The following is a 27,956-nucleotide window of genomic DNA, read 5'->3' on the forward strand; positions in this document are numbered from 1 at the left end:
ATACAACTTTATAAACATTCAGTGAAATACATGGAAAGACAAAATAGAAATGGCTTTGTGTTTAGCTTATGATATGTAATACTCGTCAGGGCTTTCGCTGGTGGCTCAGTGGTAAAGATTCCACCTGCCAGTGCAGGAAACACAGGTTCAATCCCTGGTTTGGGAAGATCCTTGGGAGTAGGAAATGACAACCCAATCCAGTATTCTTGCCTGGCGAATCCTGTGGACAGATGAGCCCAGCAGGCTACAGTCCATGGGGTCGCCAAGAGTTGGACGCAACTGAACAACAAAAACAATAAAATCCTAACCGTTGAAATGCAAAGTGGTATAACTGCAGGGATTATAGATCGACAATTTATTTGAAGACTCGAAGAAAAGTTCTGCCCATATCCTAATAATTGTGCTCACAGATAACACATCTATGGAAAAAAAAGTTTGTATACTAGATATCCATTACAGACCTGAAAATCAAGAAAATTATTCAATTATTGGAAACTCTTAAATAATAGAAAAACATTAGGATGGGATATTTTGCAACATTAAAAATCATGGTTTCACATTCTAATGATGGAGGAAGATACTCCACATAAAACTAAATAAAATAAAGCTAAGACACACAAATTGCATTATAAATTGCATGATTATAATTATAATGTATAGGAGTATGTATATAATGTACATATACATATAAATGAATTTTTGAAAGAAAATATACTAGAATGTTATCATTTCTGTGTTGTATAAAAATGTGGGTTTTTTCCTTTAAGTATATTTTGTCTTCCAAATTTTCTGTAATGAGCATTATTTTTATAATCAGGGAAAAGTTAATAATATTAAATGATTCATTTAGACTCATTTTGCCATGTGCATGAATTATTTTACATAAATAGCTCCCTTTTACAAGACAAGCCAAAGAGATGACAAACCATATTGGGTTCTGCAGAGACTCAATAGCCAACAATGACATAATACAAAACCTCCTACAGGGACCCTTTTCTTTTTCACACAACACTGCTTTTTTTTTTTTTTTTTTAACAATGTTTAACAGTTGAAAAAATGCTGAGAAGCTACAAATTAAATCATTACTGGAAGGTATCTTCCGATGAGCTTTTGTCAGGGAAAATCCCTTAGTAGGTACCTATTTTGGAATCAAGTTTTTACTTAGGCTGACAAAATTTGCGCAGATTAAACATGTGTTTGTGAGCATCCTCCTCTATCAAATGGAATTCACTTTGCCTATCACACTGATCAAGATCATTTGTCCTGGACTTGTCCTCTGCGTGACCCTGATTTGGAGGGTAAGAGAGACGGCAAGATGGCAAATGCTCAGGGCCTTAAAGGATCGCACCTGAGCAGCTACTTCTAAAACTCACCAGAAATACCAGAAAGATGACAGTTACCAGAAGATAACTTTTTTAGGGCAAGGAGTTTTTGTTGACACCGTAGCACTCTTCCTGGCACACAATACATTTTTCTCTGATTAGGGACTGATTTAATGAATGGGAATGAATTGTAGAGGTCATCACTGCCCTTGTTCTGCCCTTAAAATGTATACAAATGAATTAGCTGTGGTCATCTACCTTCTCATTGTCTAATAGCCACATATGGTCTAAAACCAGTAAAACAAGGCAGACACTGGTAGCATTTATTTTAATTCTGCAGCTGTTTCTTTCTCCCATTTTTCCCATTACAGTCAGAAATGCCCTTGTTCCTGAGGAATTTGAAGAACGGCCTCAGCTGTGCACTGTACCCCAGGTGTGTGGATGTGAAATACAGAATACACCATTGTCTCTAAGGGACTTGAGCACCTGCAGACTTTGGTATCCACAGGGGGTCCTGGACTCAATTCTGCATGGGTACCAAAGGACAGCTGTAAATATCTACTGTGATAACGAACAAGATTGCTGTTTTTATTTAAGCTATTTTGTAAGGTAGTTAGAGGACTTCTCTGGTAACTCAGATGGTAAAGAATCTACCTGCTAATGCAGGAGACTTGGCTTCGATCCCTGGGTCGAGAAGATCCCCTGGAGAAGGACATGGCAACCCACTCCAGTGTACTTGCCTGGGAAATCTCATGAACAGAGGAGCCTGGTGGGGTACAGTCCATAGGGTTGCAAAGGGTCAGACACAATTTAGACACTAAACAACATGGTAGTTAGGAAAGTGGTTCTGATATAAGAAAAGATCCCAAATGTGAAGCCTCTGTCTTGCCATTGCTTTATATGCATATAAAGCATATATATAATGATAAAATATGATTTCACTAAGAGCAAGCAGTGTACGGCCCCTGACATTGTGTGATAACACAGCACACCGTTTTTGTGCAGATGTCAACACAGTTCTCAAAGGATGATTCATTTTCCGGTTCTGTGCTCTCCTTCCCTGGATCCTCGTAAGAATCTGCTCTGAAATTTAAACATCAGATAAAAATGCTTCCAAACAATTAAGGTGACAGCAAACACACTGACAAACCTATAAGTGGCAGCCCAGTATTTTACCCTGTCTTTAATGTCAGGTTGCTTTTTTATTCCAGAGGTCAGAAAAACAAACACTCTGAGCTCATTATGTGCATGCCCAAACCAGCTGAAAAACAGGCGCCTTTACAAATGCCAGACAATGAAACCTAGGATTTTTCTTTGCACCTCACTGTAATTTGGGTGATAAAACACTTGCTAATACAAGTTATTAAAACAGAACAACAAATGGAAACCAGTCTCTCATAGTCTATTTTAAAAATCCCTCACTGTGTTCTTAACTAACTGCTGACTTTTGAAACAAAAATGTCAGTCAAGAAGTACAAAGTTATCTTTGGCTCCACTGTAAAATTTTAAGATCCTAAATATCTGAAGATGAAAAAAAGCATAAAAATAAGTAACTGACAACTCATTTTAGCCAACACTTTGGAATTAATCTTAAGTGGTAGAAAAACTATGAAACAGAAACACATTTTTCTATGGTTTCTGATTGTTAGTGAATTATATTTTAGTAAACTTTATTACCTGGCACTCAAAATATACCTTTTAAGCACAGCTTCTTTCAATAACTGATAATAAAGCAATATCCATAATAATGACCCCTAATACTGTCATTCCTGGGGATTAAATCATTGTACAAAAAAAAGTAATTCTATTTAAAATAAAATAAGTAATTGTATGTCATTTTAAATTCATTTGAAATGAGTGATCTATACGTTGTGCATGTGCATAGTAATTTTTTCCTGTAGAGAATTCCTTTTGACCACATTGAAAAATTAAAGTTGATTCTTCATCCTTGGGAGCTTTTCTAAAGTAAAATTATCTCTATGAAAGTAAAGAGTGTGAACCTGCTGGCAAAACATATTCTCTTCCATTCTCCCTCCTTCCCTAATCTCACCCCTTCAGTTTTTCCATTGCCAACAATGATAGGATTAGTACAGTTTGTACTGGGGCTCTGGAACTTAACAAATAAGGGCACTTTTCTGATTCTAATTAACTCCTATTAAAATATAAACCCTGCATAACAGTCAACCCAAAGCTTCACTGAAACAGCAACAACAAACCCTAATGGTCTGTGCCTGACAAACCCCATTTAAATGAGCAGATTATTGTAGGATAATTATGAGCTGCTCTGTGGCCACAGGACAGGTATTGCAGTCTGGAGTGATGGCAGGTTTTCCTGCAGACACCTGCAGACTAGGCTATGAGCTGAATGGGGCTTCCCTGGTGGCATCAACTGAATGGCTTCCCTGATAAAAGCAGAGAGGCCACCATGAATTTTCCATTTTAATTTTTCACGCATCTCGCCTACAATTCATCATCTCCCTCTACCTTAATATGTAGCTATCTTTGTCGTCCATATTTTTGGGTTCACGGTCTTGTCTCATTATCTTTAAAAAATGTTTAATGGATTTTTTGAGGTTTAGTTTATACATCATAAATATACTCATTTTAAATGCACCATTTGATGAGCTTTTGTAAAATCTTAATGTTGTGCCTCCATCACCACAGTCTGATTTTACATTTCCATTGCACCAAAAGAAACCTTATGCTCATTTGCAGTCATTCTCAGTCCCTGCCCCAGGTCAACCCAGGCAACCATTAATCTTTCTGTTGCCATGGATTTGCCTTTTCTGGACAGTTAATAAGGAATCATACAATGTGGCCTTTATGTCTAACTGCTTTCACTTAGCATACTGTTTTTGAGATCCATCCATGTTGTAGCATCAGCAATACTGAAGACAACAGTATTCCTCTGAATGGATATATTACATTTTTGTTATCCATTTACCAGTCAACAGACATTTGAGGTTTTTTGTGTGGCCATGTTTTTATTTCTCGTGGATAGGTACCTGGAGTGGAGTTGTTGAGTCATGTTAAATTTATGTTTAACATTTTAAGAAACTGTCAGTTTTCCAAAGTTTCACATTACCATCAGCAATGTGTGAGGATACCAATTTCTCCTTATCTTTACCACTAATCATTATTATCTGTCTATTTGATTATAGCCATATCATTGGCTGTATCTCATTGTGGCTTTAATTTGCATTTTCCTGATGGTTTATGATTATGACCATCTCTCATTTCTGTCTGACTGCTCTTTTTCTTTTCTATTTTTAAATTCCTCTACTTTTATTATTATTTGAAGTTTTTATGACCCATTTTTCCTTTATACACATTTCCTCGTGTTGATTCCCACTCATATTTAATTAAGTCCTATATCTAAATGCCTGTAGCTTATAGTTCATTCTCCATTTATTTATCTCCATGAACTTGTTGAGGTCACATTTCTACTTGAAAGAGTCAGAGAAGCCAGTTTTAAAAATTTCCACATAAATAGTATAGAGAAGTTCAAGTTTACCTTGATTTATGTATAAATACTTAAAGTATTATTACACCAAAATTTGAATTTTAAGTAAATATGTTGATCATATGATCAGACTGTCCTGCTCTACTGCTGCCTCAGGGATAGTGTAAAGTCGTTTGATTGGAAACACTCAGTTTAGAACCCAGTGTCATCACTACCTTCCCCCCGCCTCTTCTGTTTCCTTCAGATTTCTTTGTGACATAATGACTGCTGTCAAAGCAGACAAGTAGCTCCACACAATCGCCTCCTCCCTTTCTTTCCTTCTGGCTTTTTCACCTTCCTATCTAAGCAGTAGCCAATAGGGTGACTACACACAAAGGTTCAAATGATGCTTAAACAAAAATTATCATTCATTTCACACTGTACAACCAAGTGAACCCGGGGAAACAGGAGAACAAAAGCAAGGAACAAAAGAGCGAGAAAGGTCAAATTAATTCAAATCCTTTGCAACCTGGGAAAAACACATCAGACCTTGATGTAAAATAGAAGGTCTGGAAAACTGGGATTGTCTGATGTGTGATGGCTTCGCCAGCTCAAGAAAAATACTTAATTGATTACGACTAAATTGTTAAATTGGATTAGTTTTATTTGTATTTTACTTTTAGAGAGTAGCAAACATTGGGAAGAGATACAGTTCTCTTTATCTTCCTTGCACTTCCTTCTCTTTCAGAAGAAAATGATAACCTTTTTTCAGGCATTGGTAAAGAATCAAGAACTTCATCTGATGCATTTTTATTTGCCTTTCAAATCACTCTATCCATATACCAAAACAATTGTTTCTGGAACCCAGATTTGTTCTAGACTGCAACTTAGAGGGATGAATATATGCTTGTCTATCAGGATGTGTTTAGAGACATTCTGATATATAAATCTGAACCAGTGCAGTCTGATAAGGATTCAGTTCTCGTTTGGATGGAAAATGACATTTAAACTGAATTGAGAAGTATTTGCTAAAAGCTTTGCTGGGGCTAGTATGACTTAGTTTAAGAGTTACATCTTGGCATCTTGTTGGGAACAAAATACCTATGAATGAAGAACAGTTGTTTTGGCTTTCACTTTCATTTTTGTTTTAAGAGAGCAGGAGAAAGAAAGAGAACATAAGAGAACTAGGACTTTCGAACTTTGAAAGCGAGGACATCATGATTCACCTACCCAGTACCTAAATACAGCTGGTATATATCATTTTACTTTGTAGTAGTATATTTTGACATTTCTTTTTTATATTATGTGTCTTATACAAGGAAAAATACTCAAGAGCAGGAGAGAGGAGAAAGAGGAAAACATAAATCTTAAACCAGCTATTATTTAAGGATAAACTGACATATAACCGTGAAATTAAATTTGAACAATTTTTCAATCTAATTACTGATATAAGGAAATGGGAAGGTATTGCCCTCTTCCCTGGTGGTGCAGTGGTAAAGAACCTGCCTGCCAAACGCAGGAGATGCAAGAGACATGGGTTTGGTCCCTGGGTCATGAAGATCCCCTGGAGGAGGAAACGGCAACCTCCTCCAGGATTCTTGCCTGGAAAATCCCATGGACACAGGAGCCTGAAAGGCTACAGTCCAGAGGGTTGCAAAGAGCTGGACATGACTGAGCGTGTGCGCATGTGCGCGCGCGCACACACACACACACACACACACACACACACACACTCTGACTTCTAGGCTTCAGAAAGCTTGGGTAAAATGATTACAAATCTATCAGTTCTACCATCAGAATAATTCCAGAATCTAAACACATATCATATTCACTGCTGCACCCTTGTTTGAGTCACGCGTGTCTCTCTTGGACTTCTGAAATAACTCTCAAACTGGTATCCCTGAGATTATTCTTCCCTCCTCCCCTTCCCCACAAGAAATCAAAATGATCCTTGGAAAACTTAAGGTTGAATCACCTCTCTCTTTGGCTGAAATTCCATCTCTGAGAAACTAAGTAGACTTTTTGAATTAGAAGCAAAAGAGGTGTTAAGTAAAAGGATAAGTAGCACATATATTCTAAAGAGCTCAATCTGTACTAGAACAGGTGCAGCCAGAAGTCATGAAAATGATCTGACAAAGTCACAAGCGAAGGAAAAAATTAAGTAAATATTAAAAGAGAAATAGGAGTTTGTAAAATTCTAGAGGTATCAGTTTTCTCCACTATTTTTTTTTTGATCCATTTGAGGTACTGAGGTTTGTAAGTGAGAAGCGAAATTAATTTATCATCTAAGTAAATATTTATTTTATTTATAAATGCATGATAAAATACACTGAGTAGCCTACCCTGCCTCTCTTGGCTGCTCATAACTGACATGACAGGACTTCTCTGTACTTATACACTAATCATTATTAACTAATTGATGGGCAATCTATCCCATAGCCCCCAAACTGTTAGTCACTCAGTCATGTTTGACTCTTGCAACCCCACTGACTATAGCCCGCCAGGCTCCTCTGTCCATGGGGGTCTCCAGGCAAGAGTACTGGAGTGGGTTGCCATTTCCACAGTCCCCAGGTCCCCATCATTTCATCCAAGCTCAAGGGCTACTTGTGAAAAGTAATAATCTGCAAAGAGAAACAAAAATCTCAGCAAGATTTTATCTCTCACACTTGAGACAAAATATATTCATTTAAAATTAATTCATTAGTTTAAAAAATAAGGCTATCCTAGAGCATTTTGTTCTTTTTTTTTTAAATAATCATATAAGAGAAATTATCCATACCCATCAAGAAATGAACACTATTAGGCACTTCCCTGGCAGTCCCGATGTTAAGACATTGAGCTTCCACTGCAAGGGACGTGGATTCAGTTCTGGTGGGGAACTAAGAGTTCACATGGGGACTTCCCTGAGTGGTTCAATGGCTAAGACTCCGAACTTCCTAAGCAGGGGTGATCGGGTTTGAACCCTGGTTAGGGAACTAGATCCCACATGCCACAACTACAGATTCACACATGCCACTACGAAGATCAAAGATCCCAGGTGCTGCAACTAGGACCCAGAGCAGCCAAATAAATAAATAAATATTTTTTTAAAAAGAGCCTGCATGCTCTGCATCACAACCAAAAAAAAAAACAAGAAGAAGAAGAAACAAACAATATTAATACTGTACATTAGTTTCGTATCTTGCTTTCCCCACTGAACACGATATGGGCATTTCCCTAATCCATTAAAAATTTCAGAAACAAAAACAACAACCCTCTCACAAACTTCCTGGCTTTCTGAACGAAAGCCAAAGTCCTCAGAATGCCGTAACTATATAACCTGACCCCACTCTTACATCTGTGAGCTCATCTTCAGTGGCTCCAGCCATAACCACCAACCCGCTGATTCTTTAACAAGCCAGGCAATTCCCAAGATTGCCACCTTTCACTGGTGCTTTCCTATGTCTGGATTATTCTTCCAGACATTCATACTGCTTCCTCCTAACCTCCTAATCTTTGTTCCAGTATCACCCACACTTGGTCTACCCTTGCCTTTTTTTCCTCCTTCAAACTTACACAATTCCTAATATAATATATAATCACTTAAGCTTAAATACTTGCTGCCTTGTCTCCCACAGTGGAATGTGATTTGGGGCAGGGATAGTTATTATTTTGTTTATTCAATAGCTTCCCCAGGGCCCAGAGAGATACCACACTTATGATACACAGTTCTTAAATGATTGGTGTTGCTACTGGTGCTAGAAGGCAAATGTGGAACTGTAAAGCCCTTTTCTTCTGGAGAAATGGTGGGCGTCTCTGCTTCCTACTGCTGGGGCTCATCTGAACTGGAGGATAGACATAACGTAAGAGTTCTATGTTCTGCCCTCAAAAAGAGGAAAACAAAAGAATGGCGCTTTTTTTTTTCAACAGTTTTACACTTGAAATTCTCATCTTCCTTTAATCACAAGGATAATCTGTTGACCCTTACAACAGCTCCGGGCTATTATTATCCCCAGTTGAGAGAGAAAGAGGCTGTAGAGTTTATTGAAGCCCTTAGTGACAGAACCAGGAGTAGTAAAACATGTTATTGGATTTCCTCTTCTATACAGTCACAATGAACTGCAGCCACATCTCAGATGACAGTAAGTTGGCAAGTAGACAGGAGTCTCCTTCTCCACCCTCAAGAGAGGCTGTTAGATTGTGTAATTAGTTTGTGAATAAAGATACAAACATAACTACATTTTCCATCATAATGTACTCAGCAAGTCTTAGTCTTTCATTTCTGTTGTTTGTTGCCTTTGTATTGATTCAATGTGCAGTTGCTTAGTCCGGATCTTCATTTTACTTAATTTTACCCTATAATATAAAACCTACATTAGCATCCCAGGGCCCAGAAATCATTCACACCTTTGATTCAACCTCAAAACAGCCTTAGTTGAGGAAAGAGCAGGTGGGTGTATCCACTTTAGAAGGAAGAATGACCTAACTTCGTGGTTAATACTCAAACCAGGACACAAACACAGATCTTTTAAGTATAAATGCAAAAGTCTTAACTTGCTAGAAATACATTCACTGTATTTATTTTTTAAGAGCACAAGTATGTAATGGGAAGAAAAACTATCTAAATTATTCTTGTTGAAAATGTCTTCTAGGACTTCCTTGGTGGTCCAGCGGTTAAGAATCTGCCTGCCAACGTAGGTGGCTGGGGTTTGCTCCCTGGTCTGGGAAAACCCCACATGCCATGGGGCAACTAAGCCTGTGCCCCACAAGTACTGAACTCTGCAACAAAAGAAGCAACCACAATGAGAAGCCTGCACACCACAGCTAGAGAATAGCCCCCCACCCCACTCACTGCAACTAGAAAAAGGCCACACGCAGCAATGAGGACCGAGCACAGCCAAATTTTATTTTCAAAAATTTAATTTAATTTTAAAAAGAAAATGTCCTCTAGAAATATAAATGCCACTTTTGCATTCCACTTGCATTTTCTGGTAATTCTCTCGGCAGCATCCTTCACATTGACTCTTTGGAAGTTCCTCCCTACTCATCTCACTATTGTCTCTGTAGCCTCATCACCCTCCTGTTTCTGAGCCTTTGCTGCTTCTCCCTTTCTGCCATGCTCCATGGCATTTTGCCCAATTCCAGAGTTAACATCACCTCTTCTCTAATCACACTAGTAAACGTGCTTTCTTCAATATGTGCCCTCAATATCCATGCACTGCCCAATTGTGAAAAGCTTCCTTCCTTCTTTGAGAACTGTGGCTCAGTCAGTAAAGAATCTGCCTGCAATGCGGGAGACCTGGGTTTGATCCCTGGTTTGGGGAGATGTTCTGGAGGAGGGCATGGCAACCTGCTCCAGTAGAATTGCCTGGAGAGTCGCCATGGACAGAGGAGCCCGGCGGGCTGCAGTCCACGGGGTCACAGAGAGTGGGACACGACTGAGCGACTGAGCACGGCACAGCACAGGCTTCTTGAGAGCAGGACGTGTCATTTCACACGATTCAAGTCACGGCATAGCTTCTTACAGTGCCTTTTACACTGGGCAAGCAACAGATAATTGAAGAATGAGCCAGAAGCTCAAAAGATAGCTTCAGGTGGATTAATCAGGGAAGGCAGTGGCAGGAAGCATCTGCTTGCCTCTCTTTACCACTCAGTTTCAGCACTCTTGACCTTTCCCCAGACCTCCATCTCCCTTACCGCCTATACATCATGCACATACAGGATGGCATGAGATATGGCTCTGTGCTTCCATCAAGAAGGACAAATGCTAAATGCATCAACAACACATTGCTTCAAGATTCCATTGCACTGTAAACAGCTATATAAACAATTGTTCTTTTGCAGAGGACATTTTTTGATGTAGTAAACTATTTTTTCCATTTTGCTGGACACTCTTACATTTACCCATTACAAAGGGCTTCCTTATGTTTAATATGCATAGTTTCTCTTGCTTGATTATTTGATAGGCCTATACCTGATCCATTTATTTGAATGTATAGGATAATTATATGTCCTTTAAAAAGAAAGTTAAGTTATTTTTCATTCAAGAAGCTTAAAAATCTGTTTTGAGGAGGGAGTATACAGCATATTGACATACAGTTTGGGGATGAGTTTGATAAAATGAACTATTTAAAAATCATTTTGTGACAAATTGTTGAAGATTTTGTAATTTTAAAAGGACTTAGAAGTCTTAAAATTTAAGAAGTAAACATACCTCTGTAAATATGAAACATTTGGGGATATATTTTTGAATATTAAAAATTATATATTCATATATATTTTTTCTTAAGAAATATTAGTGGTTTATTCTTTAAATAAAATGAATTATGGCTTTCATTCTTTTTCTTTTTTTCTGAATCTAAAACTTTAAAAAATCTACAACAGATTTCACTCTCTGAAAGCTAGTCTGCACCTTGACTAACATCTTACAATCAATTATAACCATCATTTATATTTGGTTTTGCTTTGATTTCATCCTAAATTAAGTTTCCATTTCAATAAGATTGGAGGTTTTAAGGATACAATGTGCTTATAAAATTTACTTTATATTAAAGAAAAGAATTGTTCCATTAGGACTGGAGTTTCTGTCTGTTTTGTTCAATGATTTATCCCAGCACCTAGAATGCAGCCTGGTATACAGGGGGTGCTCAACAAATATATCAGCTGAATGAGTGCCTCCTAATCCCTGGGCTTTACCCCCATGGGGAGGTGGATGGTCAGGAGATCCTAGAAGAATCAGGCACTATGCTAAGCAATTCACATATACCATCTTTTTTAACTATCACAAATGCTTTTGTTGTAGGTACTATCATCCTTGTTTTACAGATGAAGAGTCAAGCATTTAGAAGCTAAGGTGGTCATTCAAAGTAACAGAGCTAATAAACTGAAAGTCAAGATTAAAGCCTTAAAGTTTATCTGACTGCAAATTCTGGCCTCTTAAAGTTGCCACATTGTCTTTCTTCACCCAAAAGCTTTACAACTAGAAAGTACTTCAAATGCTTCTCCATCCCTACCCACATCATGTAACAATATTGAGACTGACCTGTTACTGGGTCATATCCTAGCATCACTAACCTGTTTGCATTTAAATCCATCTGAGAAGAAGAGACTTCAGGCAAGAGTAACATGCAACCTGCAGTTAGAACAGGTGAGAGGCTTGGAAATGTGAGCAGGACCCTTGGCCACCAGTTTATGTCAGTGTGAACATGTATTATGGCTGTTTCTGACTTGCATTGAAGGTACTAGATACTAGAGCAAGACATCCCAGAATCTCAGTAAACCCATTCATCAACAGATGATATCTAAAAAAATGTATGTTGTTTCAACTAGGTTCTATGCACTGGTCTGAGGGTTGGATATATAAAGATAAAGACACAAAATGAATAAAGTTGTAGGAATCCAACATATACCATGATGACTACAGATAATAATACAACCTTATATATGTGAAATTTGATAACACAGAGATGGTATCACACACAAAAGATAACTATGTGAGGTAATGGATATGTTGAATAACTTGATCATGATAATCATTTCACAATGCATGTATATATTAAATCCAATCACACGGTACACCTTAAGCATATATAATTTTATTTGTCAGGTATACCTCAATAAAGCTGAGAAATTTAAAAAAAAAATTGCATCATATAGCAAATTCCCACCGACTATCCATTTTACATGTGGTAAAGTATGTTTCCAATCTACTCTCTCAATTGGTCCCACCCTCTTTCGTGCACTGTGTCCACAAGTCTGTTCTCTTTGTGTCTCCATCGCTGCCCTGGAAATAGTTGTACCATCATTCTAGATTCCATATACATGCTAGTGCTCACTTTTGCCAACATCGATGGTCAGGAAGCAACAGCTAGAACTGGACATGGAATGACAGACTGATTCCAAATAAGAAAACGAGTATGTCAAGGCAGTATATTGTCACCCTGCTTATTTAACTTATATGCTGAATACATCATGAGAAACGCTGGGCTGGAGGAAGCACAAGCTGGAATCAAGATTGCCAGGAGAAATGTCAATAACCTCAGATATGCAGATGACACCACCCTTATGGCAGAAAGTGAAGAACTAAAGAGCTTCTTGATGAAAGTGAAAGAGGAGAGTGAAAAAGTTGGCTTAAAGCTCAACATTCAGAAAACTAAGATCATGGCATCCGGTCCCATTACTTCATGGCAAATAGATGGGGAAAGAGTGGAAACTTTATTTTTCTGGGCTCCAAAATCACTGCAGATGGTGACTGCAGCCATGAAATTAAAAGACGGTTACTCCTTGGAAGGAAAGTTATGACCAACCTAGACAGCATATTAAAAAGCAGAGACATTACTTTGTTAACAAAGGTCTGTCTAGTCAAGTCTATGGTTTTTCCAGTAGTCACGTATGGATGTGATAGATGGACTATAAAGAAAGCTGAGTGCCAAAGAATTGATGCTTTTGAACTGTGGTGTTGGAGAAGACTCTTGAGAGTTCCTTGGACTGCAAAGAGATCCAACCAGTCCATCCTAAAGGAGATCAGTCATGAATATCATTGGAAGGACTGATGTTGAAGCTGAAGCTCCAATATTTTGGCCACCTGATGTAAAGAGCTGACTCACTTGACAAGACCCTGATGCTGGGAAAGATTGAGGGCGGGAAGAGAAGGGGACGATAGAGGATGAGATGGTTGGATGGCATTACTGACTCAATGGACATGAGTTTGGGTGGACTCCGGGAGTTGGTGATGGGCAGGGAGGCCTGACGTGCTGTGGTTCATGGAGTCACAAAGAGTCGGTCACAAATGAGCAACTGAACTGAACTGAACAGATGCTAATACTTTTACTATCCACATTTTCCACAATTTATAGGCTGACAAAGGTCCGTATAGTCAAAGCTATGATTTTTCCAGGAGTCATGTATGGATGTGAGAATTGGACCATAAAGAAGGCTGAGTGCAAAGAAATGATGCTTTTGAACTGTGGTGCTGAAGAAGACTCTTGAGAGTCCCCTGGACAGCAAGGAAATCAAACCAGTCAATCCTAAAGGACATCAACCCTGAATGTTCATTGGAAGGATTAACTAGTGCTGAAACTGAAGCTCTGATACTTTGGTCACCTGATTTGAAGAACTGACTCATTGGAAAAGACCCTGATGCTGGGAAAGACTGAGGGCAAGAGAAGAAGGAGGTGACAGAGGATGAGATGGCATCACTGACTCAATAGACATGAGTTTGAGCAAGCTCAGGGAGATAGTGCAGGATAGGAAAGCCTGGCGTGCTGCAGTTCATGGGTTGCAAAGAGTCAGACAAAACTTAGCGACTCAACAACAATAGGTAAATTGAGTCTTAAAGACACCAGGTGTATGCTGTCAGAAGCAATAGTTAGAACTGGACGTGGAACAACAGACTGGTTCCAAATAGGAAAAGGAGTACGCCAAGGCTGTATATTGTCAAGATGCTTACTTAACTTATATGCAGAGTACATCATGAGAAACACTGGGCTGGAGAAAGCACAAGCTGGAATCAAGATTGCCGGGAGAAATATCAATAACCTCAGATATGCAGATGACACCACCCTTATGGCAGAAAGTGAAGAAGAACTAAAGGGCCTCGATGAAAGTCAAAGAAGAGAGTGAAAAGTTGGCTTAAAGCTCAAATTCAGAAAATTAAGGTCATGGTATCCGGTCCCATCACTTCATGGCAAATAGATGGGGAAACAGTGGAAACAGGGGCTGACTATTTTTCTGGGCTCCAAAAATCACTGCAGATGGTGACTGCAACCATGAAATTAAAAGACGGTTACTCCTTGGAAGGAAAGTTATGACTAACCTAGATGGCGTATCAAGAAGTAGAGACTACTTTGCTAACAAAGGTCTGTCTAGTCAAGGCTATGGTTTTTCAAGTGGTCATGTATGGATGTAAGAGTTGGACTATAAAGAAAGCTGAGCATCGAAGAATGCTTTTGAACTGTCGTGTTTGGAATACTCTTGAGAATCCCTTGGACTGCAAAGAGATCCAACCAGTCCATCCTAAAGGGGATTGGTCGTGGGTGTTCATTGGAAGGACTGATGTTGAAACTGAAACTCTAATACTTTAGCCACCTGATGCGAAGAGCTGACTCATTTGAAAAGACCCTAATGCTGGGAAAGATTGAGGGCAGGAGGAGAAGAGGACAACAGAGGATGAGATGGTTGGATGGCATTACCAACTTGATGGACATGGGTTTGGATGGACTCCGGGAGTTGGTGATGGGCAGGGAGGCCTGGTGTGCTGTGGTTCATGGGGACGCAAAGAGTCGGACACGACTGAGTGACTGAACTGAACTGATGGCTTACATCCCTTCAGTAAATAGTGGGAAACCCATGCATTTCAGGCTTCTTTAATAATTTTGTTCTAGCCCATCAGGGAGGAGGAGGTTCTTTCATTAGATGGTTCACAGAAGAACTGACTATGAACTATATCTTTGATACTATTTCTGATTTGTACTGTTGCCCAGATTGCCTTCTCATCCTAGCCTCAGTTTAACGTGTACTGCTTGAGTCTAAAACAGATTAGGTACATGGCTTTCTTTCTCCCTTTTCAGAAACTAGTTCTATAAATAAGGCTTTCCTCTATCATGTTGCTCAACTATAGCTTATTCTTAATACCCTTCACTTTTCCTTGCTAGTGCCTTAAAGGTTGCCAGTAATTACCCATCAGCTGTTTAGACACATAGCCCTAGAGGTTGATTTAGAGTTCTATTTGTTACATTAGGAAAATTCTATGGTACAGTAACATGAATGACAGGACCAATATGCATTCATAGGATGATTAGGTTATGCAGAGCAGGAGTTTCCCCTTCCTTCTGAAATTATTCTGGTTTTTCATGGCATTTAGAACCCAAACGGAATCATTCCTTTTCCAAATGCACCATCTAAAGACCATCTCAGATACTTTTTCTATTAATGAAGAAGAGAACTGCTTGACATGCAAACACTAGAAGTTGCCTCTCCCCAGGCAGGCCTGTTATTATATTCACGAAGCGCTTCCTGAAGGCTTCTTAGACTTGCAGAGACTAGGAAAGGAATTGTTTGGTCTGTCCATCACTGCAATTCCCCTTAATTGTTATTTGTATTATTCCTCAAGGCTTTCACTCCCTATAGTTTTTGTGACAGTACTGATACTATAATGTACGTAGCAACTATTTTCTAAGAGTCTGAGGGTGCCATGTATAAGGTCTATTACAATTCCTCCCAACAGGTGCTGAAACACTACAAACTAAACAGAATGTCCTTACCACAGCTTGCATAAGATAGGAAAGGATATCATCTGCAAGGAAAAGCTGCTGGTTCTATTTTGCCTTCATTATTTTGAACACTACACCTGCCCTGCTATATTCAGGGTTAGATCTTTGCATAAGCAGAGTTAGTGACCACCTACACAGAGTGTTCTGAGACACACAGAAATGATCATCTTGTTGCAAACATATCCCCATTAGGTACCTGATGTTCCACTTTCCTGTTTCTGCATTCTAGCCAGGAGAAGTATGAATGGTTAAAATATCAAGAACATGGGGGAGCTGTCCATAGGGAATTCCTACACAATGAGTCTCTTACTTCTCCAATTAATATAGTAGAAGGTTTGGGGGTAGTGGATTAAAAAAATAGATCTTTTTCAGTTTTGAAGCAGTAAAAATTTTGATCAAGGAAATTTCTATGTGGGTGTGCTAATATGATGACACCCACCATGGAAGGTTTAGATGTAGAAGTTTCCAACTTCAGAGAGGATCCAACTCCTGCAGAGACTGAAAAATTACTTGGTCCTCACCCCCTGTTGTTTTCACTCAAGTAGATGAGGGGTGACTTGTGAAAAACCTCATTTTTTAACAAACACCCAGGTGATTGTGACAGATCATTCTGGTCCAGAATCACTCCTTGATAAATGATGCTAAGGGATAATAAACCAAGATACCGGTGACAGAGGCCTGAAGGAAAAGACAAGTCCTCTCTGCAGTGTTTTCCAGGGCTAGTCTTGCTAACATGATCTTTGATTTTAACTGGTCACCCTCTATTCTTGCTCACTGAAACACCGTGCACACACCATAATTTTTCATATCTCTAAAATATCTTTCCGAGATAATCACCTGCTTCTTTATGACTTTTCTGTTTGTTCTCTTATCTGTCTTTTAGATTTCTGTATCTTGAGAGGATTTCTGGTTCTTTCAAGTAAATAAATCTTGGGTTCTCTTTTCACCTTCTGAGAAATTGACTTTTTGTTTAATTTTTAGCTCAGTTCTCTCTAGTGTTTTTAGAGGTACCCATCTCCTATCCATGATCTCTGGTAAGAAACTACCTATTCCAACTCTGAGCCTATTGGGAACTTTACAGCGAAGGGTGAGAGTTTAACGTAAACAGTCAAGTTCAGATAAATAAAAATGGAAAGGAAACTAAGAAACACATATTTTTAACAATATCTTATCTTAGAACTGCCTTCCTAATTTTCTCTTGCTTGGGCTAACTTTTGACAATAAGTTGCATTTCTTTAGAGCATATGAAAACTGGTGCAGCAAAAAAATGGTCTCGCCCCATCCTGAGTTCCAAAAAATGTTAGTCTGAAATTTTCAAATGTATATGCACAATTCACATATGTAAAGCCCACAATCACAATCCATATATATCACAATATTCATTCTACTGACTATTTCAATCTCATACTGGTTTTTTCTGTATACAAAAATACAACTCTGTGTTTTAACATTTAAGAATATTGCTATTACTTCTGTTATTTTGATTGGCTGCAAATATCTAGGGTGTCTCTCCCAATAGCTGAGATCCTGCTTGCTGAATCTATACATTTAAATGTCTCCATGGCATTGATTTCTGGGAGAAACCACCACTTAAAAACTAAAAATATATCTTGTTCATTTATTTTATTAATTCACCCTTTAATAAAAAGTATTTAAGGATCTCCTCTTATGGGTCCAGGCACTGTGTTTAGAGGGTAGGGATACAATGGAGAATGAACAAACAGATTCATTTGGAACTTATACACTATTATGGCAGAAAGATGACAGATACACAGTTACACAAAGCAATTATTTAGATAAGTGCCCAATGCTAAAGTAATCTTGAAATTCAATAAAAATATCATTTCCATTTTATATTTTCCAATCAGAATACACGTCTTCTCTCTCTGAAAAATAAAAATAATTTTAATAGAAACTAAAGAATGGCATGCTTTCTTCTTCAGAGAAACATGCATAAGCCACTGAGTTAAAAATATGTATCTCAAGTCTTTAACTTAGAGATAAACTCTTGACAATTCAAAGCTTAAGAGATTCTATAATAAAGTGTGTGTGAAGAGGCTAGGTGGATAGCCACTGGGTTTAATTCTCTTCATTGGTGGTTAAAAACAAAACAAAAACAAGCAAACAAACAAAAATCATTAATTTTGGCTCCAGAATTACCTTTTGGAACCAGAGGCACAGTATGTGATGCTTTTGGAAGATTGTACAAGAAAGCTTATTTGCTGCTTGCACAATGTCCTTCACTGTCTTGGCATGGAGAAGCTAGCCACTTGCATCTCAACCAGAACCTGTCTCGAGTTTAGAAACCAAATCACATACTTTGACAGTCCCTTGAAGCTGAGATAAAGCTTTAAGTTCAAGTAATAGGAAATGAGTTGATATTCTCTAAAAAAAAGAAAAGACTGAAAATGTAAGATATATTTCAGTCTTGTTTTGCAATAAAAATAGCCCTATTCTATCACTATTTGTGCAGAACAATAATTCTTAATGAAAGACAAAGAGATGTTTATCTTTTAAATAGAAGCTCATGTAATTTTTGATTCTTTCACATATAAGCTTTTTGAAAAGAAAAAAAAAAATCATGTTAACCTTGATGGCATCAAAAGTGATAAACTGAAAGCATAATTAACTTTGTTCTTTTAACATAATATGGTTGCTTTGATAGATCCTAGCTTACTAGCATCTCCACAGGCTACTTTCTTTCTCAGTATGCACAGATGAATAAAGAGATTAAACAATTTTTGTGACCTACAATAAGGTCAAACTTTAATTATTATGCTAATTTCATGCACTGGATTCAATAGGTTTACTACTTCCCTGCTAGTTAATAAAACAGACTTGGAAACATTATCTGGGATACAAGGAGGGGGACCCTCCCATACCTTTAAATACTCTGTTTAAAAAGATGTGAAGGTCAGTAGAAAGGATTTTTTCTCTTATTATTGATTTCCAGTCCTCTAACTGATAAATCCCAATTAGAATCAATTTATTTAGTGCAGTTACATCTCAATTGTCTACATTATTCCAAGGAACCATTTTTTATGGAACTTTTGTACTAGTTAAATACTCTGTCAGATCAAATAATTGATCTATTGTCAATCTCTTCAACTGATCAATTAGACTAGAGTGAATTAAAGAAGCAAAATGCTCACCACTTAAAGGTCAGAAATACAGCTGCTTTGCTCTCTTCAACTAATTCTGCAAAAGATTTTGCATTCCATATTGGTAAAGTCACAATCTATAAAAACCCAGTATATAGGAAAGGGAGTTGATTTTACTATATTTTTAGAAGTCTATATAATCAAAGTGAAAGTGTTATTGACTCAGTCGTGTCTGACTCTTTGCGACCCCATGGACTGACTATATATAGCCTGCCAGGCTTCTCTGTCCATGAAATTCTCCAGGCAAGAATACTTGGTTACCAAGTATGATTGTGAAGAATGCCTAGGTTATCATTCCCTTCTCCAGGGAATCTTCCCAACCCTGAGATTGAATCCAGCTCTCCTGAATTGCAGCTAGATTCTTTACCATCTGAGCCATCATGGAAGCCCTCCCGTATAATCAAACTCCTTTCTAATAATAGTTAAGGACAGTATAAACTCAAAATCTTTTTGGATGAATCACATAATTTAAAATCAGGATACTAGTAGTATACCCACTGCAAAAGGATAAAGACCTGGATTCTATTTGTTGTTCTTCCAGTAATTAACTGAATGTCCTCTCTCTTTTTTTAAAAGCAGCTCTCTGTTGAATAGTAGTGGTGAGACTGGGCACCCTTGTCTTGTTCCTGATTTCAGGGGAAATGCTTTCAATTTTTCACCATTGAGGGTGATGCTTGCTGTGGGTTTGTCATACATAGCTTTTATTATGTTGAGGTATGTTCCTTCTATTCCTGCTTTCTGGAGAGTTTTAATCATAAATGGAGTTTTGGAAGTGTTGGCCACAGCAATCAGGGCAGAAAAAGAAGTAAAAGGAATCCAGATAGGAAAAGAAGAAGTGAAACTCTCTCTGTTTGCAGATGACATGATCCTCTACATAGAAAACCCTAAAGACTCTACCAGAAAATTACTAGAGCTAATCAACGAATACAGTAAAGTTGCAGGATATAAAATTAACACACAGAAATCTCTTGCATTCCTATACACTAACAATGAGAAAACAGAAAGAGAAATTAAGGAAATGATACCATTCACCATTGCAACAAAAAGAATAAAATACTTAGGAGTATATCTACCTAAAGAAACAAAAGACCTATACATAGAAAACTATAAAACACTGATGAAAGAAATCAAAGAGGACACAAACAGATGGAGAAATATACCGTGTTCATGGATTGGAAGAATCAATATTGTCAAAATGGCTATACTACCCAAAGCAATCTATAGATTCAATGCAATCCCTATCAAACTACCAATGGTATTTTTCACAGAACTAGAATAAATAATTTCACAATTTGTATGGAAATACAAAAAACCTCAAATAGCCAAAGTAACCTTGAGAAAGAAGAATGGAACTGGAGGAATCAACCTGCCTGACTTCAGACTATACTACAAAGCCACAGTCATCAAGACAGTATGGTACTGGCACAAAGACAGAAATATAGATCAATGGAACAGAATAGAAAGCCCAGAGATAAGTTCACGAACCTATGGTCACCTTATCTTCGACAAAGGAGGCAAGGATATACAATGGAAAAAAGACAACCTCTTTAACAAGTGGTGCTGGGAAAACTGGTCAACCACCTGTAAAAGAATGAAACTAGAACACTTTCTAATACCATACACAAAAATAAACTCAAAATGGATTAAAGATCTAAATGTAAGACCAGAAATTATAAAACTCCTAGAGGAGAACATAGGCAAAACACTCTCCGACATAAATCACAGCAGGATCCTCTAGGACCCACATCCCAGAATTTTAGAAACAAAAGCAAAAATAAACAAATGGGACCTAATGAAACTTAAAAGCTTTTGCACAACAAAGGAAACTATAAGCAAGGTGAAAAGACAGCCCTCAGATTGGGAGAAAATAATAGCAAATGAAGCAACAGACAAAGGATTAATCTCAAAAATATACAAGCAACTCCTGAAGCTCAATTCCAGAAAAATAAATGACCCAATCAAAAAATGGGCCAAAGAACTAAACAGACATTTCTCCAAGGAAGACAAACGAATGGCAAAAAAAACACATGAAAAGATGCTCAACATCACTCATTATCAGAGAAATGCAAATCAAATCCACAATGAGGTACCATTACACCCCAGCCAGGATAGCTGCTATCCAAAAGTCTACAAGCAATAAATGCCGGAGAGGGTGTGGAGAAAAGGGAACCCTCTTACACTGTTGGTAGGAATGCAAATTAGTACAGCCACTATGGAAAAGTGTGGAGATTCCTTAAAAAGCTGGAAATAGAACTGCCATATGACCCAGCAATACCACTTCTAGGCATACACACTGAGGAAACCAGATCTGAAAGAGACACGTGCACCCCAATGTTCATCGCAGCACTGTTTATAATAGCCAGGACATGGAAGCAACCTAGATGCCCATCAGCAGACGAATGGATGAGGAAGCTGTGGTACATATACACCATGGAATATTACTCAGCCATTAAAAAGAATTCATTTGAATCAGTTCTAATGAGATGGGTGAAACTGGAGCCCATTATACAGAGTGAAGTAAGCCAGAAAGATAAAGACCATTACAGTATACTAACACATATATATGGAATTTAGAAAGATGGTAACGATAACCCTATATGCAAAACAGAAAAAGAGACTCAGATGTATAGAACAGACTTGTGGACTCTGTGGGAGAAGGCGAGGGTGGGATGTTTCAAGAGAACAGCATCGAAACATGTATATCTAGGGTGAAACAGATCACCAGCCCAGGTTGGGTGCGTGAGACAAGTGCTCGGGCCTGGTGCACTGGGAAGACCCAGAGGGATGGGGTGGAGAGGGAGGTTGGAGGGGGGACCGGGATGGGGAATACATGTAAATCCATGGCTAATTCATTTCAATGTATGACAAAAACCACTGCAATGTTGTAAAGTAATTAGCCTCCAACTAACAAAAATAAATGGGAAAAAATTAAAAAAAAATAAAAAATAATAACAGCTCTCTGAGATGCAGTTGATGTTCAGCAAATTCTACAGTTAAAATGTATAATTTCACAAATTTTGATATATGCAATATGCCTATGAAACTATCATTGGAGTTAAGGTAGTGAGTGTACTCATAACCCTGTAAGTTTTCTTGTTACAAAGGTATAACCCCTTTACTCATGCTCCAGACAACAGGCTTTCTGTCACTATATATTACTTCCATTTTCTAGAATTTAGTGCAAATGGGGTAATACTGTATATAGCTTGTTTGTTTCAAATCTAGCCTCTGTCACTGTGATGATTAACTTTATGTGCCAGCTTGACTGGCCTAAGATTTGATGCCTAGATAGCTGGTAAAATGTTACTTCTGGGAGTGTCTGTGAGGGTGTTTCCAGAGAGAATAGTATTTGAATCTAAAGACTGAGTAAAGAAGACCTGCCCTCATCAGGGCATGCAAGTGAGCATGAACCATTGAGGACTTCAAATAGAACAAAAAGGCAGAGGAAGGGTGAGTTTTTGTTTTTGTTTTTGTTTTTTTCTCTTCTTGAACTAGTATATTTCATCATTCTCTGCCCTCAGACACTGGAGCTTCTGGTTCTCAGGCTCAGACTGAATTATACCACAAGCTTTCCTGGTTCTCTAACTTACAGATGGCAGAGAGTGACATATCTTAGCCTCTATAATTGTGTCAGCCATTCCCATACTAAATCTCACATATCTGTATCTATGTGTGTCTCTGAGTCGCTCAGTCGTGTCCGACTCTATGCGACCCACAGGGCTGTAGTCCACCTGGTTTTCTCTGTCCATGGGATTCTCCAGACAAGAATACTGGAGTAGATTGCCATGCCCTACTCCAATCTGTATTTATAACTATAGCCTATTGGTTCTTTTTCTCTGGCAACTACTAACTAATACAGTCACTTGGAATAATTATTTTGAAATTCATCCTAGCTTTTATGTGCATCAAAAGTCAACTTATTTTTAATACTACTCAGCCATATAAAAGAATGAAATAATACCATTTGCAGCAACATAAACAAAACTAGAGGTTATCATACCTAGTAAAGTCAAGTCTGAAAGAGAAAGACAAGTACCAAAAGATATCACTTTTATGTGGAATCTAAAATATGGCACAGATGAACCTATGTACGGAACAGGTACAGAATCACAGACATAGAGAAGAGACTGGTAGCTGCCAAGGGGAAGGGTGTTGCTGGGTGGATGGAATGGGAGGTTGGGGTTGGTAGATGTAAGCTTTTATACATAGAATGGATAAACAACAAGGCCCTACTGTAAAGCACAGATAACTATATTCAATATCTTACAATAGGGAATTTCCTGGTGGCACAATCAATAAGAGTTGCCTATCGATGCAGGGAAAATAGGTTCAATCCCTGGTCCAGGAAGATTTCACGAGCCCTGTAGCAACTCAGTCCTGAGCCTGCAGTGCTCTAGGGTCCACAAACCACAACTATTGAGTCCACATGTTTCAACTACTGAAGCCTGCATGCCTATAGCTTGTGCTCCAAAACAAGAGAAGGCATTACAAGAAGCCCATTCACCATAAGAAAGGGCAGCCTCTGCTATTTGCAATTAGAGAGAGCCTGCACAAAGCAACAAAGACCCAGCACAGCCAAAAAAAGAACATATATATATAAATCTACATATATATATATATCTCCTATGATAAACCATCTGGAGCAGGAAATGGCAGCCCACTCCAGTATGCTTGCCTGAAGGATCCCATGGACAGGAGAGCCTTGTAGGCTACAGTCCACAGGATTGCAAAGAGTCAGACACAACTTAGAAACTACACACACAGATGATAAACCATAATGGAAAATAATATTTAAAAAGTATGTATATGTATAACTGAATCACTTTACTGTACAGCAAAAATTAACATTATAAATCAACTATACTTCAATTTTAAAAAATCAATTCCTTTTCATTGCTTAATACTGTTTCATTATATGGCTATATCCCAATTTGTTTATCCATCCACTGTAGATATTTTGTCTGTTTGTAGTTTTTGTCTCTTACAATTAAAGTGGTTATGAACATTCAGTCACAAGCCATCACACTAAAGTAAGTTTTCATTTCTCTCGAAAAAATACGGGGGAGTGGAGTGGCTGGATTATATAGTATGTATATGTTCAACTTCTTAAAAATCTGCCAAAGTATTTTCCAAAATGGTTGCACTATTTTGCATTCTCATCATCAGTGTTGTGAGAGTTCCAGTTCTTCTATGAGCTTGCCAGCACTTGGCAGTGGCATGATAATATATGCCTTATCTGCTTCATTGGAATAAATGATTGTGTTGGGGTTATTTACAAGATGGATACTTTATTTTGAAATTATGTTTGCATGTTAGAAACTTAGGTTTCCTCTGTTATCTGAAAGTAGATCATTCCTATGAAACCTCAACAAGGTAGAAATGGTGTCAGTTGAAGAAGCTATCACCTTACAACACAGCTGGCTCATGGATACACGGAATAAAAAGATATATATCACACAGATCCTCACAGACACAGTACAAAGCTATAGCATCTAGATGCTGAGATGCTGAGTGTAGTTCCTAGGAAGGAGCTTGCCCGGTGCCATTCTCCCCACCCAGATATCCTTGCCTCTATATCAGCTCACTGCAAAACAAATGCTGAACGCTATTTTTACCCCTTGCCTTTTCTTCTAAAAGTGAAAATCCTTTTCAGATTTTTTTTTTCAGGTAGTAAAAAAATGTACTATTGTAGGTCTTTCCTATAAATAAGATAGTATAAAGCAAACCTTCAAAAGCTAGGGGATTCCTGCATTTTTTTTTTCTCCTCTTTGCATTACTCTTGATAAATCTTATTTTCCAATCAGAAAAATAGGTGCCATAGAGAACCTTGAGCTGATTAGGGCTAAAATCATTCATTTGGAAAGACAAAAAGGTAAAGCACATCATTAATCTCCCAAACATTAAGCTAAAAATAAAAGGCTATAAGTGATGGAGATTCATAGATAAAGAAATAAAAGGCTAGATCATTGAGAATAGATTTGTCAGCCTAAAGAATAATCAGAACTGCTTCAAGTATCAATGGTAGTGGTTGCTGTGATATTAGACCTACTGCACCAGCACCTTGGAGAAGGCAATGGCAACCCACTCCAGTGTTCTTGCCTGGAGAATCCCAGGGATGGGGGAGCCTGGTGGGCTGCCGTCTCTGGGGTCGCACAGAGTCGGACACGACTAAAGCGACTTAGCAGCAGCAGCAGCACCCTAGGCCAAAAATGCAAACAGTATCCAAGTTTCAGAGCACAGGACAATGGTTTGATTTATTTCTGTATTTATCTTCTGTGTGTGTGAAGAGCATTTAATAGACTTACAGATTCCAGGTTTAGAAAGTATGTGAGTGGCGTGGTGAGGGTATATGAAAAAGTAGGCTGTGTCGCTAGTGTAAATGACGGCATTTTCTCTTTAAATAGCTAAAAAAAAATTTTGTTTTACTTTCATGTGATTTTGCTTGTTTAACATTCTTTCATTCTCCAAAAGCAAATGGGCTTTTTAAAAATTATTGATTTATTTTTAATTGGAGGATAACTGCTTTACAATATTGTGTAGGTTTCTGCCATATATCAACATGAGTCAGCCCGAGGTGTATGTATCCGCTCCCACTTGAACCTCTGTCCCACGCCCCACCCCATCCCACCCCTCTAGGCTGTCACAGAGCACCAGTCTGAGCTTCCTGCGTCATATAGCAAATTTCCATCGGCTATCTAATTTTACTTGTGGCAATGCATATGTTTCAGCAATTGGGATAGTTTAACCAATTATAAATTTGTGCCTTTATTCTAAAGACTAAGAATATATATGTGTATATATTTTATACACACACACACATATATACACATACATACATAACATACATACACAGACACATATATATGTGTGAAATACAGAGAAATCCAGAAAGAATTAAGACAAGTTATCTCTTTTTTGGATATTTAATTCTGTCAGGTAAACAGCACTTTTCTTTATCTGATGATCCATCTTAATTGCATGCTATCAACAAAGTTTCCTATTCACCAGGGACAATTTCATAATTTCCATCTTCAGAGAAGTAAAATAACAGCATTCTCTTCTATTAACATCTACTAGAATGTTACAAATAGCACTGGGTGAATGAAGGGCTTCAAATTTTTAGATGGACATAATATTGGCTATACATGTTCACAGAAGAAGAAAGATATTTTTAGTTTTTTACAATGTTTCAACTGCCACAAAATAAACTACATTTTATAAGCAGTGATATATTCATAGCTATATTCATAGCTATTTTGCTAATTTGTAAGAATGAGGATAGAGTGTCATATAAACAGGATAATCAAGAGAAGTACACTGAGATACATCTAAGCTCTGAATTTCCCCCTCATATTCATTTTGCATTACTCAGCTCACATTTTAATATCTCTGAGAATCTTTCCTTGTTACTTCTGGCTATAAATGTTATTTTCCTTTCTTAAAACATTGTATTCTTTCTAATCTTATTCATGAATATGTCTCGGTGTCATCCCTGGATGTTGTCCAGCTGCTAAATTGTGTCTGACTCTTTTGCAACTCCATAGATTGTAGACCACCAGGCTCCTCTGTCCATGAGATTTCCCAGGCATGAATACTGGAGTGGGTTGCCATGTCCTTCTCCAGGAGATGCTCCTGACACAGGATCAAACCTGCATCCCCTGCACTGGCAGCTGTATCCATTACCACTGAGTCACCAGTGATGCCCCGGTGTCATCACTAACCATCCTCATATTCCTAGCTATTACTGCATCTCTGCATATCTTACCTGTACAATGCCATTAAAAATTCCCAGAGTTTTGAAATCATATTCCAAAATTAGTTACATCCCATTCACAATGCTTACTATTATCTTTGTCATTATTTATACACAATTTTTCAGAAAAAACATAGTTTTCAGAATATTTTTACATTTTATATTTTATATAGTCTCTGGTATTACAAAATGCCTTGAACCAAGTAAGAATGCAAGAATGCAAGAATCTAATGGCAGTTTATCCTTGAGTAGTAAGATATCTTTTAGGAAAAAAAGGGAACTGCAAAGAATTCTGGATGGAATTTTAGTCCTGTTAGTTAACATAATATCTAACACTTCAATTTCCTTCTTTTTCAACTGAGAGATCTCTTTACTGTTATCTGGGGTCATGTTTGATTTGTCAATTCAATGTCTTGTTTGCGTTTTCATGGAGGACCCTCTATAAGCTACGTGAAGTGAAGTTGTTCAGTTGTGTCTGGCTCTTTGCGATCCCATGGACTGTAGCCCACCAGGCTCCTCCATCCATGGAATTTTCCTGGCAAGAGTACTGGAGTGGGTTGCCATTTCCTTCTCCTGGGGATCTTCCCGACCCAGGGATCGAACCTAGGTTTCCCGCATTGTAGGCAGACGGGAGCCAGCAGGGAATCCCATAAGCTACGTAGGGCAATAAAATGTAGAAATAAAGTATTTGTCTCAAGTGCTCCCTTGCTTAAATAGCGCTCTTTTGTTTTGAGCTTAAGTGGATGACTCACAAGCTGAAAAACAGAATCAATGTGTGGACAGTTTTTCTTAACAATCTTTAGGGCTTCCCTGGTGGCTCAGATGGTTAAGAATTTGCCTGCAATACAGGAGACCTGGGTTTGATCCCTGAGTTGGGAAGATCCACGGAGAAGGGAATAGCTACCCACTCCAGTATTCTTGCCTGGAAAACTCCATGGACAGAGGAGCCAGGCGGGTTATAGTCAATGGGGTTGCAAAGAGCTGGAAATGACTGAGCAATTAACACTTCCACTTACAATCTACCAACTT

The 27,956-nt window shown here is 38.1% G+C and overlaps 1 protein-coding gene across 22 annotated transcripts in view; it reads right to left on the reverse strand.

Annotated features, from left to right (window-relative positions):
* NRXN1 (neurexin 1) overlaps positions 1 to 27,956 on the reverse strand; it is a 1,158,212-nt gene that overhangs the window by 749,751 nt on the left and 380,505 nt on the right. The window lies entirely within an intron of this gene.

Source organism: Odocoileus virginianus, chromosome 2 (assembly GCF_023699985.2).
Source record: "Odocoileus virginianus isolate 20LAN1187 ecotype Illinois chromosome 2, Ovbor_1.2, whole genome shotgun sequence".
In the NCBI taxonomy this organism is placed as follows: Eukaryota; Metazoa; Chordata; class Mammalia; order Artiodactyla; family Cervidae; genus Odocoileus; species Odocoileus virginianus.